Here is a 12302-nt window from a genome sequence, read left to right on the forward strand (position 1 = left end):
TTTTATTTAATTTTGGAACAAGGAAAGGACAGAAATTATCTCTGTCTACTGTTGGTCGAGGAAGAGAAAGAAAAGAATGATGGATAGGTGTGGAACTGAACAAGAATAATTGTAATCAGGGCAGTGAAAATATTCTTTTTCAAACAGAAACTCAGTTCCAGCTGTCTCAGTTTACCCAGTGGCTGCTCCCTTCGGTACTTTCACTTCCCATGGCAGAACTGTCACTGATTTTTCCTACAGCTGGACATTCCACCATTCTCCCTTCTCTCTGGGGACAAGTGCTGAGTATCTCACAGTCCTGGGGGTTGCCGTCTGGGCTACAGGGGAAAAGGGGTAGTTACCAAACTGTTAATCTTTTTGGTCAGAAGTCAGTGAAGTAATTATCTGCTTAACTTGCTACTTGTTTTTGTTACACTTCAACAGGATTATGTTGTGCATTTGCATGTCTGCTGTGGATCAAGTGTGTACCAGAGGGTTGGGCCACCCTCCTCCTGCTCCTCCTCAACATTACCAGTAGTTGCCAAGATCACATTTGGAAAAGTCTGAAGTTGTGTTTAATAATTCTGGGATTCCTGGTGCCACTGGGGCTGATTCTCCCCTGCCTTGGGACAGCACAGGATAATGGGAGCAGGTGTTCCAGCAGGTTCTCAGGTTCCTTCCTGCAATCCAGGGCCTGGTTGGAGCCCACTCTTTATGCACCTCACTGTTGCTGTTGAGCAACACAGACTGACTTCCTTGAGTAGAATACACGTGTGCAGGTGAGACTTGCTGAGTATTTTGGCTTCTGTGTAAACATGAAGCAATGGAAATCCAAATGTGCCATAAATATTTTTTATTGCTGTTGCAATCTTGTTGCTTCAGTACACAAACAGTAAAATACAATTTAGGGGGAGCTAGAAACCTGAAAATAAGATTTATGGAAATATTTGCCAGTGTAAGGGCCCAATGTTGATATGTCTGTAATGATGTAAATTACTAAAGCCTAATGTAAGAATCTGGTAGATGAGTGAGGCCTGGAAATAATTCTGCCTTTTAGAAGTCAGAGTATGTTTATCTGGCAGGAACTGTTCCATAAAACTTGAATACAGATCACTGCCTGACAGCCTGGTTGATCCTGTACCTATTAAAGACAATTGCAGTGGTTTGTGCTGGGTGCTGGCATCTTTGTGGCTGGGTCTGCAGCATTTATACACAGGAGTTAGTTTATTTATGGGAATACTCTTATCCAACTCTGCATGTAAATATTTCCAATGTGGAGCTTTGGTCAGTGTAAATTCCTCATGCAAGTGATTATTATACCTAATTTTGGCTCTGCTGGAACAGAAATTACAATTTAAACATATACCAGAAATATATTTGTAACAGCTGAAGTGGCAAATACTCTTTCTGAAATGTGTTTTGAGAAAGGACATCTCACCATTGAGACAAAATTTACAGCAGTGAAAAATATTGGGAGACAAATTTTGAATTTTTCACATGAAATTGTCACGTATTTGACTTGTCATGCTCCATTGTGTTCAGGAGAAGTGAGACGATTTTTGTAACTACTTTTGAAAAGAAATTTGGCCCAGTGTTGTGGGTCAAATAAAATCTGGTCTCTGTGTTTAGACCCCTGTGGATTTCAGTTGAGTTGCTGGTGGTAAATCAGGTTTGAACCACTTGCCTCTCTACCATTTGTTGATCTTCTTACAGAGGATCACCTTTAAGTCTAGTTGTGGTGAAGCAAATTTCTGCTGAGGTTACAGCCATACCAGCCAATTTCAGACCATGGCAACCACTGACCCAATTTTTTTACATAAGGGGATATTTAGGGGAGTAGAGTTTGTTCTTTCTGTAGGTCCAGGGGAACACTCAAATATATTCTGCCATTGGCCAGAAACCTTCAGCCAAATTTTCCATGCTACTAAATATATCTGGATGGAGTTCCAGAGCCAGATTAGTACTTTGCACTGCTGAGTAAGTTTCTCCCAAACAGTAAAGAAATGTGTTTGGTTTTGTAGGATTTCCTGCTGCAGCATCTTTTGTACTGAAGTCTTTGCTAATAGAGAAAATCCACTGACTCTGGCAGAACCCTCATTTTTCCTGTTGAGCCACGAGGTACAGGCATTGAGAGATGGGCTCCAGGGGTTGTAATTTGTGTTTCCTGCCTGTTCTACAGTGTGAAGGCTTCAGAAGCATCTTTCTGTGCCTGCCCTGCACTAGAAATGTCTGGCTGATCAGCTGATGCACTTTTTATCTACTTTCCAGCCTGACTGACATCTCCAAACACTGTTGTATCTAAACAGCTTGAATATGTGACCTCATTCCTTAAATGCCATCACTTGAACAGCTCTTGTTGCTAAAATAAAAGCAGTGTTGATTTAGTGTTGTGAAAACTCCTCCAGCCCCTCTGAGAGGCAGGAACCAAACCACACCTCCTTTTACTACCATAAAAAGATTGAGTTGTAGCAATTACAGAGTACCTGCAGCAGCAAAGGTACCGTGGGTGAGTGGATCCCACCCTCTTTATGTGACCCTGGGACTGGCACAGAAAACTCTGGCACATGGAATAAGACTGGGGAACAGATCTCAAGGAAAATGATCCCAGAAAAGTGAAGTGGCTGAGTAACTTTGTTTTCTTTGTTGACAAGTAGTTTAACTCCTCCCTAAGCTGCGGGAAGGTTGGAGCTGAGCCAAACTTTCAGTAAAAAGAGGCCGGTATCGGCTTTCCCGTGGCTTGGAGTGCTCAGCAATGAGCCCTCTGCATCGCAGGCTGTGGCAGTGCCCAGTGTGAACACACGGGCTGTGCCCTCCATTCACACACAGCCATTGCTTCTCTGCAAACAGTGGCTGCAAAACGAACCTGAACAGTTTTATCTGTGAAAACCATTTTTGCAGGATTAGGAAAGAAGAAATGTTCTTATTTTAGTAAACATGCTTATAGCCTATTGCTTAAACGGTCTTTTCAGTTTAGTGCTTAGAATCTCAAAAGAGATGTGACTGTTTTCAATCTTTTCACCCAGTACTGTGAATTGCCACCAGGATTAGTGTCTGTTTGTCACCTGCTTCTTAAAGCTCAGTGTAGTTTGATTAGGGGAGGGGTGACTGAGAGTGACAACTCCAGATTGTGTTTTAGTGTATAACAACCAGATACAGCATTTACATAAAAATTAAGGACCTGTATAACTTTGCACAGCAAACCTGGATTTAAGGGGCAAAAATTGTAGACTGCAATCTGTCTGTGAGTGGATGATCACAGCAGGTTGGACATTTCTGCAGGAGAAAGCCAGTGGGTGCAGCTGAGTTTCCCATTACCTGAGCACGTGTGGTACCTGCTGTGGGACAGGGAGGGCCCAGGTGAGCCAGAGGTTGGAACTGGGAAGGTGAGGGGCTCACTGCCTCGGAGGAGGCACTCATGGGGACTCTCCAAGACTGTCAAGGTCAAGAGGAAGCCCCCTGAGGCCAGTATTGACTGTGGCTGGCAAGCAGGGGCACTGAGCCACTGGGGAGGTGTGTGCTCGCCCTGCTGCTGCCAGCAGAGCTGCTGCCAAGGGCCCTGGGCACCAGCTGAGTGTGCCCATTCTGCAGGCACACACAGCAGCACGCAGGGCTGGCATCAGGCTGCTCTCAGGCGTCCCAGACAGGCAAGGAGGTGCCCTGGCAGTATTCCCAGAGGGAGAGGGGAGGCACTGCACTCCCTGTGCTCTGGGCCCCATTCCCTGGGTGAGTGCTGCAAAAGGAACCGTGAGTGTGGGGAGATCTGAGGAACACAGGCATTTTCTCTGCTCAGCCTGCACTGATTTGCAGACTTCTTAGCACTCTTGCAGAGCAGTCAGGTGCTCTGACAGCACAGAAGTGCCAGATGGAATCCTGGTAATGATTTTTAATTACATCTTTGTGATACTTGGCATATGAATGAAACTTCAGCTTCCTGATGTTTTTATTAGATCCATAAGTGAAAAAAATTTAGAGACTGAAGGAAAGAACTGAAAATAGTGTGGTGAGGAGACACATAATGAGTGATTTAATGAAGTAGTTAAACCCACTGTAGAACACAAACTGTTTTTAATTGGAAACATTGAACAGTTTAATCTTTCTCTCAAGTGTTCAGAGGAAATCAAACACCCCGTTGTATAAAAAGCAGCTGGGACAGAGGGAGAATGGCCCTTATATCAGTGCTCTGTGAGAGGTCAATGACAATTTTAATTGATGCTATTTCAGTTCTGGTGGGATGGTGGGAACTAGAATAGCAATTTCTGAACTGCTTCTTCTCAGAAATGTGTAGATTTTATCCAGGAGACCCTGCAGCTTGGAATCGGGTACAGAGATTAGATCTGCAGGCACAGGAAAATGGGTGCAGTTAGAGATTGTTTGTGGGCACATCCCGTTCCATTGGTTTCTGAAAAATACAGGGAGTGGCAACATCCACTTGTGTTCAGAGACACAGTTTCCAGCAAAGCCAGATAGCTTTAAAAATGTATTTTGCATGAAACCTAGTACACAGTTCTAGAAAAAAGGTTATTATCAACAATTCCTTTCAATCCTTTTCTGGATTTTTTTAGACTTTGCAGAGCCCTTTTCTGCTGTACTGGAGTCACGCTCCCTCCAGCTGAAGAAATGATGAGCTAAACAGCTGCATCTCATTTCCAAGGCTGAACACCTTTTGCTTTTTCTCCCCAGCTCCATTGTGCTTTCTAGGTTTTAGGTGTAATCCTTCCAAAATGCATTAATCACATTAAAGGCTTAATCATAGTAATGGGTTTGCTTATTACTATTATTATGTATTCAAATGCCTTTTCAGCTTTTAGCTGTGGGTGGGTTTTTTGCTTAATAGTCAACTGAGGGTGAATTCTTAGTCTACAAGGAGTTTAATCTGAGTGATACTCATAAATTCAGAGTCTCAAAATTGTTATTATTCAATAAACAAATGCATGGCTGTTCCAGAACACTGTCTAAGTTAGGGTGGCACCTTCCTATTCTGATATCTTTATACAACTGGAACAACAGAGTGGAAGAGGAGACTGTAGAGTTGATCCTGGTCATACTAAAAGCACTGTAACAACTGTCTCTTGATTTATCTTGCTCCAGATTTTAGTTCTCTTGCCCTCAGATATCCACAAATAACTGCCTTTTATTGCAGTAACATTTAGATGCAGGTCCCTGAGAGAAAAACTGCTCCACAGAAATGAGTTTGGAATGAGAAGGAAGAGTAGAGAAAATACAGGCTTAACTGTATATCTAAAATAACAGAACTGAGCCAAACTATAGATATTCAGTGCAGCAAGAGAGGTTGAAATTAGAAATTTTTGTCTTATTTTCTGCCTCATCTGGTTTTCTGCTTGTAAGGAGGACTTTATGCCCTTTCCTTTCTTCTGCCTTCCTTTCAAATAACAGAACTGAATCAAACTGTTAATATATTCAGTGCAACAAGGTAACCTGAAATTACATTTTTCACTGTTTCTCTGTCTCATCTATTCTTGGGCTAGAAGAGGGGATTTCTTGCCCTTTCCTTTTTGTCTTTCTCTGTTATGATTTCTGTGCATTGGGCTCATGATTCCTTTCACTCTTTTCTCCCTTTCACATCTGGCCGCTTGTTCCAAAGCTCAGGGACACAGTTTCCATTTTGTTGTGCCTGTTCTCTCTCTTTCCAGCTGCCGCTGCTGGACAGTGCTTGGCTTGTGCTCTGCTCCCGGGGCTGCCCAGCTCTCAGCACAGCCTTGTGCCCTTCCCACTCTTCTCATTGCCACTTCAGTCCCTTCCCACCCAGCCCTTGCTGGCGGCCCCAGAACCCACACAGGTACCCACCATTATTCTTGCAGCAATCCCGTGGGTTCCCTTTCCAGGGATTGCCAAACCCAGACCCGCCTATCGTGCCAAACCCTGTGATGTTGCCCCAGGTGCCATGGCTACAAACCCTGCACACTCCTCTCCCACACACCTCCGCTGCCAAACTGGCACAGGGTTTCCAGCCAACCATCCTGTGCTGACACGACACAGAGACATGGAAACGAACCCGTTCTGTGCGTTGTGCCATTCCCTCCATGGGAATGAGGATTGCCAGGGTGGGTGCCCACAGCTGCCCTGAGAGCTCTGGCTGCCGAGGCGGGGAATCTGCTTGGGGGAGATCCCAGCAGGGCCCTGGAGCCAGGAGGGATTGACAGCCCCCCGGATGGCAGGGGCTCCTGAGGCACGGCAGAGAGTGAGGGGCTTTGCCTGGGGAGCTTCCAGCCCAGGGGAGCTCCCAGGGGTGCCTGGCACTGCCTCTCACAGAGCACACAGGCCTGATGCAAATTTACTGCTGTGGCATGGTGCTCCCAGCTCACTGAAGTTCATCTGTTTACTACTTTTCCAACACACATCCATCTTCCCTTGCTTGCTCTGGATGTGTCTTTCCAAACCCAAACCTCTGCAGGAGCAAACAGCTCCCCAGCAATGGCAGGTGACAAGCTGACTGCTGTTTTTCCACTGGCCCCTTTGCTCTGTTGTTGCCTCAGTTTTCCAAAACACCCCCACGCAGCACATTGTCCATGCACCTGTTGTGCTGGGCCCTGGGAGCCGTGTGTGGGAGGGACTGACTGCGGGACATGGCAGGGTGTGTGGCACAGGGAGCCCAGTTCATGTCACACAGCCAGGCACACCTTTGGACACTCACTTTTTGGTTGACATTTCAGATGTGTATTTAGCCATCCATACAAATATGTCCCACACTGCTGTAATACTTAGAATAGCCATAATTTGAACTGAAATTTCTAAGCATACAGGAAGAAAAAACTCTAAGACAATGTGTTTAAAAGTTACATATTGGTAGGAATGCAATAAAAGTTTAAATACTATCCAGTTGCCAGGAAATGGTCTAAAATGGAACGAATGGATCATATACTGTGTATTTATATGGGGGCACCTGATTCCATTGTCAAAGCAGTTCAAATAGCACTTGCTATTTCTGAAAAATATGAGCGATGATCTCCTGCTCTATTTTTAGGAATAATAATGTGTTTATCTTTATTTGGTTGCAGTTAAATGGATGCCATATGGAGAAGGAAGAATTCCCCAGTCCTGGGCTGTTTTAGTCTGAGGGAGCTGAAGGGAATAGTTTGAGGTTGTGCCAGTTGCCAGTGCTGATCTTTCTGTTCTGGAGGTCTCTGCCCCCAGCTGTCTTGCCTCTTATTCCCTAGTGGGATACAGAAGTTACTTTTCCAAGTTCAGCCTTCTGGAGCAGCCACAGAAATGGATTTTAAGGGGAAAAAAGAAGTGGAGCAACCTGCTCTAGTGCAAGGTTGGCCATGACAGAAGGGTTGGAACTGGGTGGTCTTGATGGTCCCTTCCAACCCAAACCATTCTCATAAGCAACAGTCATTTACAGCAACTCTGTTGAATGAGTTTACTTGAATAACTCTTAAAGACTGCTAGTTCTAAATTCTGATTTTATTTTTGAAACTTCATGTGGGTAACATTGGATGTGAAACAAATAAATAACTAACTAACTCTAAAGCCAAACTGATTGGGTTTTCTCAATTTACTCACGCATTTCTACCCAGGGTATAGTCAAGTTCTGGTTATTTCCAGGCTCATATATTAAAACTTGCACTTTTTAGCAACCTGTTTCTCACCTGATGGAATAAACCCAGTGAATCTCACCTAACAGCCTGTACTGAAGTAGTAATTTGAGCGGACTTGCCTGGTATTCAAGTAGTTAGTTTTTACTGAAATATGCTAGTTTTTTTATGAGTTACAATAAGAAGAGTAAAAACTATATTTGCACTAAAAAAATGCACTGAAAGTAGTTTAGAATAAGTGACACCTGCCAAACATTATGCCCTAGAAGTCTGAAGAACTTTGATTTTCTTTGGGGAATAAAGTAGCCCCATGTAACTTCTTTTTAGTGTGCTGTTTTGTCAAGCTCTTTCCCTTTCCTTTCTGCTTCTTTTCACAGCATGTACCTGAGAGAATTCATCCTATGGGATTTATCTTCCTTTTTTCCGCTGCCAAAGCTGTGGCTGCACCCAGGTAGTCTTCAGACTTCCACTGGCATGACTCACCTAAAACACACCCCGATCTACAGCAGTCAGAAACTAGTTCCAAAACCTGCAAAACAAGCAAATTCAGGTTTCCTATAGCTCCAGGTCTTACATTGTTTGCATCTCTGTCCTGGAATAGCTTCAGTTGTTCTCACACCTCTCATCCTCCCTTTTGCTTTTGCCATCTGGGTAAATGACAGACAGGCTTTAGAAACCTCTTGCTGGCTCCCAAAGGAAAAGGCACCCCCCCAAGTTCCCCAAAGGAAAGGGCACCCCTCAAGCTCCCCAAAGGAAAGGGCACCCCCCAAGTTCCCCAAAGGAATGGGCACCCCCAAGTTCTCCAAAGGAATGGGCACCCCCCAAGTTCTCCAAAGGAATGGGCACCCCCCAAGTTCCCCAAAGGAATGGGCACCCCCCAAGTTCCCCAAAGGAATGGGCACCCCCCAAGTTCCCCAAAGGAAAGGGAACCCCCCCAATTTCCCCAAAGGAATGGGCACCTCCCAAGCTCCTCAAAGGAATGGGCACTCCCCAAGCTCCCCAAAGGAATGGGCACACCCCAAGTTCCCCAAAGGAAAGGGCACCTCCCAAGTTCCCCAAAGGAAAGGGCACCCCCCAAGTTCCCCAAAGGAAAGGGCACCCCCCAAGTTCCCCAAAGGAATGGGCACCTCCCAAGCTCCCCAAAGGGATGGGCACCCCCCAAGCTCCCTGGTTCCCAGAGTGCTGGGGAGTGGCAGCTGGGGCCTCCCAACGGTGGGGCAGCTCCAGTGGGCACAACAGCTCCCTGGGCACACCCTGCCTGTGTGTTCCAGTGTCCAGCACTGAAGCCACCACCCTTGTCCACAGGGATGGTAACGTGGCCACCTTCCAAGGGTTTGCTCCTCAGGCACATCTGGCAGCCAAGGGAATGATCCTGAGTGTTGGTTACCAGGCTGTTTCTTTCCTAAGTGGGTCAATATCACTGCTGAAAAGAGCAAAAATTTATTTCTAATTTAAACTAGATGCACTTTTCCTTTTAAAATGGAAGCCAGTTTAAATTCCAAGTTATTGTAACTGTTATAAATCCCTAAGATTTAAAATAATGTAGGTAAAATACCATCATTTCGTAGTTCATTCTTGCTGTTGGAGGTGTAAGTTGAGTCACCTACACAATTTAATTGCACAACTGCTCTGTCCATGCTCTGATTTGTGGTGTAATGAGTAGATCCTCCTTTATTCACTCCCTGGCAACTGAACAGGACAAATTTGTCAGTCAGGAAGACTCCACAGTTACTGAGCATTAATGGACTTTCTTCCTTCCATGGAACCCCCAGGCACACAGACCACAAACATTGCTTTTAATTGCAGTGGGGGATATTCACAGAACAGAACTACAATAAATCCATACAAAAACCCCAAAAGCTTGAAATCAGACATGGCCATGGGTATAGATTTAGTAATGCCAAGATCTAAACTTGATATTGATATAAAATGAAAAGTAGGAAGGGAGAACATGAATGAGAAACAGTAGTTGATACAACCTGGAGAGTTTGTAAGAAGTGTTAATGGAGAATGGATTTTTTGTGTCTATGTCCAATGAAATGGTGGGCCTTGTGTTCCCCAGGAGTGAGAAGTTATGGCCAGACTGGTGAGTGGTTTAATTGTCCTTCTCAAAATGGTGAGGGGCTGAAGAGCAGCAACATGAAACCTAAGGTGGGGAATCACCTATGTCCTGGGAATTAGAAAAATGCTCACCATTCATTCTAATTCCTTAGAAATGGGAAAGATTTCACATTCTTGTGTGTTTAAATTTTCCACAGTGACCTGATGCATTTAGAAAGTGATGTGTACAGTTGTTCAGTGTGCATCATTCTGCCACATTTCCATGGGCTTGTTTTCCTAGCGCACTGTTATTAATGTGTGAATGGACAGCCCTGAGTCAGTTGTGTTGTTTAATACATTGCACCACTGTAATAATGAGAGTGTGTCTTTAGTCTTCATTTTCACTTCAGGACTTCTCTGATTGTCTGCATGGTCCCTCAGAGTGCCCAACCCTCCCCTCTGACTGGGCAGAGGGCAAAGCACTTTGCTGGGGTCGGTGTGTAGATGGGAAGGTATCCAGGAACATGGAAGTGCTGCAGTGAATGGTTGAGGTTGTTGCATCTCTGTCAGTGTAAACAGAGTCCTCTGTGGGTGTGGAAGGGCCCCACTGCTTGGGGTGGGGGGGTCAGAAAGGCATAAAATCAACTGTGTGTCATCTTTTAAGATTCTGACAAAGCCAACCTGGCTCAGCTACCACCAAGAGATGGCAATCCCTTAATTCTGTTGTTTTACCTTTCCCATCCATATGCTGCATTTGTATTAGTACCCCAAGCAGTGATTTTGTCTCAATATCCCACTGCTGAGCCCCAGCAGGTGTTCAAGCAAAGACAAACCTGTGAGGCAAATGTGCTCAATACCCTGGGCTCTGCAGCACAGGCAGAACCTGAAACCAGAGATTTGCAGAGTTTTATCCTTCCAGAGATAAAGACATGGTGCTTGAAACCTGGGGGATTGTCCTTTGAGCTTCAAAGCAGGGACAGAAATCCAGCCACACTCACAGTTTTAAACCCAGCCTTTAAAATTGCTATCTGAGCCTAAATACAGGTTTTTTGTGCTGGATCCTGCTGTGAAGTGATGATACTGCATTTGGCCCATCACAATTATTGTCCTAGTCTATGATATGCTGTGATATCATATTACTTCTCTGTGAGATCAGTCAGAAGGTCAAAGTGGACAGAAAAAGTTCCAGCCAAAAAAAATCCCCAGAGCTCTTGGCAGCACTGGTGTGGAAACTCCGAAACACCCGAGGAATGCTTTTCTTCCTAACTTTGCTGTGGCAGGACAGCTCTTGGAAACCAAGTTTGTAAATTAAATTGCTGAATATCTGCAAAATACTCCTTGTTGACAATCTTCATATCAGAATTGTGAAAGAGCTTCTTTATTATTTTTTTTTTTAGTTCCAAAGAGCTAAAAGAAAGGGGGTTTGCAGTGTGGTGTCAGTATTGGAGAGCTGTGTTTTCCTCTTACTTGTTAATTTGGCTTGTTCAGGGAATCTGGAACTCCCTTCCTGTTTCTCTCCAAGACCTTTAGTCACTTCCTGTCTCTAAATAAAACCCCTTTCATTTGTCCTTAATTGATGATAGATACTCTTCCAAGTGTTCTGATAAAATCAGCCAAATTATATATAGAGTTTTCCTACTTGTAGATGACCATAAATCCCCCTAGTTAGATAAGTTAAAATTAGTTTCAGTGCTCTGTCAATGCTCAGAATTTTACAAATTTTTAAAAGTACCTTGGTGCCTTAGCGTAGATTTTAATGGAATTTTGAAAAATAGATTGGCTGGTGAAATATAAAGACTTTTTTTAAATCAAAATATTTGTGTTTGCTGTATATCCATCCTGCTGCTGCTGTAACGTCCCTTATATCACTGTAAAAAGGGCTGACTTGAGAATATGCACAGATAATTTATCAACAGGACATGCAAAATCCGAGGGGCAAAGAATGGAGGCTGAAGATCTCAGAGGTTGCCAAGTGCTTATTCACCTGCTGGGAAACGCTTGTCTCCCTGGGGATAACAGTGTTGCCGTCACTGTGTTTATAAAGATACTTTGTACATTCCTTCTAGTAATTTCTGGTAGAGATAGGGAATATTGATGGGTTTCTACATTCCTGGAAAAAGAAAACTCTCATCTGGAATTTCCTGTGCCTGAACTGAGACAGGATTGGGTGCAGGGAAAGGCTGTTGGAGCAGCAAGGGAAAGGGTGACAGCCCAGCTTCTCCAGCCATGCCCTAGGAAAGCAAGGGCTGGATAAAGTGTATTCTTAGAAATGAAAACTCAAAGAACAATTTAAATTAAAGGGAAAAGTGGTGAGAGGACTCTAGTTATTTAGCAAAGGTGGAAGTAGACGGAGGTCTGTAGTTATTTAGAAAATGAGATATTTTAGAATGGCCTTTCCAGTACAAAACCAGCCACAAGTACTTGGGTCCAGACAGTCCAGGCAAAGAATGTGATACGTTTTCGGACAGGAGAGGGCTCAGTGCTGGGGCAGCCCCTCCATCCGTGTGTTGCTGCCCCGTTTCTAAGACAGTGAGTGAAGCTGAAGATTGTCCCCAGTTTCATGGCAGAGACCTTTCCCGTCCATCCACACACCCGTGTCTGCATCCAGTGCATCCTACAGGGCAGAAGGGAAGTGACAGGAGAGCTGCTGCTTTTCCTCACCTTGCCGTGTCTCACTGAACATGCAGCTGCTTGCTCCGGGTGTTTCCATGTACCAATCCCCTTATA

The sequence above is a fragment of the Pithys albifrons genome, chromosome 2 (genome assembly GCF_047495875.1).
Source record: "Pithys albifrons albifrons isolate INPA30051 chromosome 2, PitAlb_v1, whole genome shotgun sequence".
Taxonomy (NCBI): Eukaryota; Metazoa; Chordata; class Aves; order Passeriformes; family Thamnophilidae; genus Pithys; species Pithys albifrons.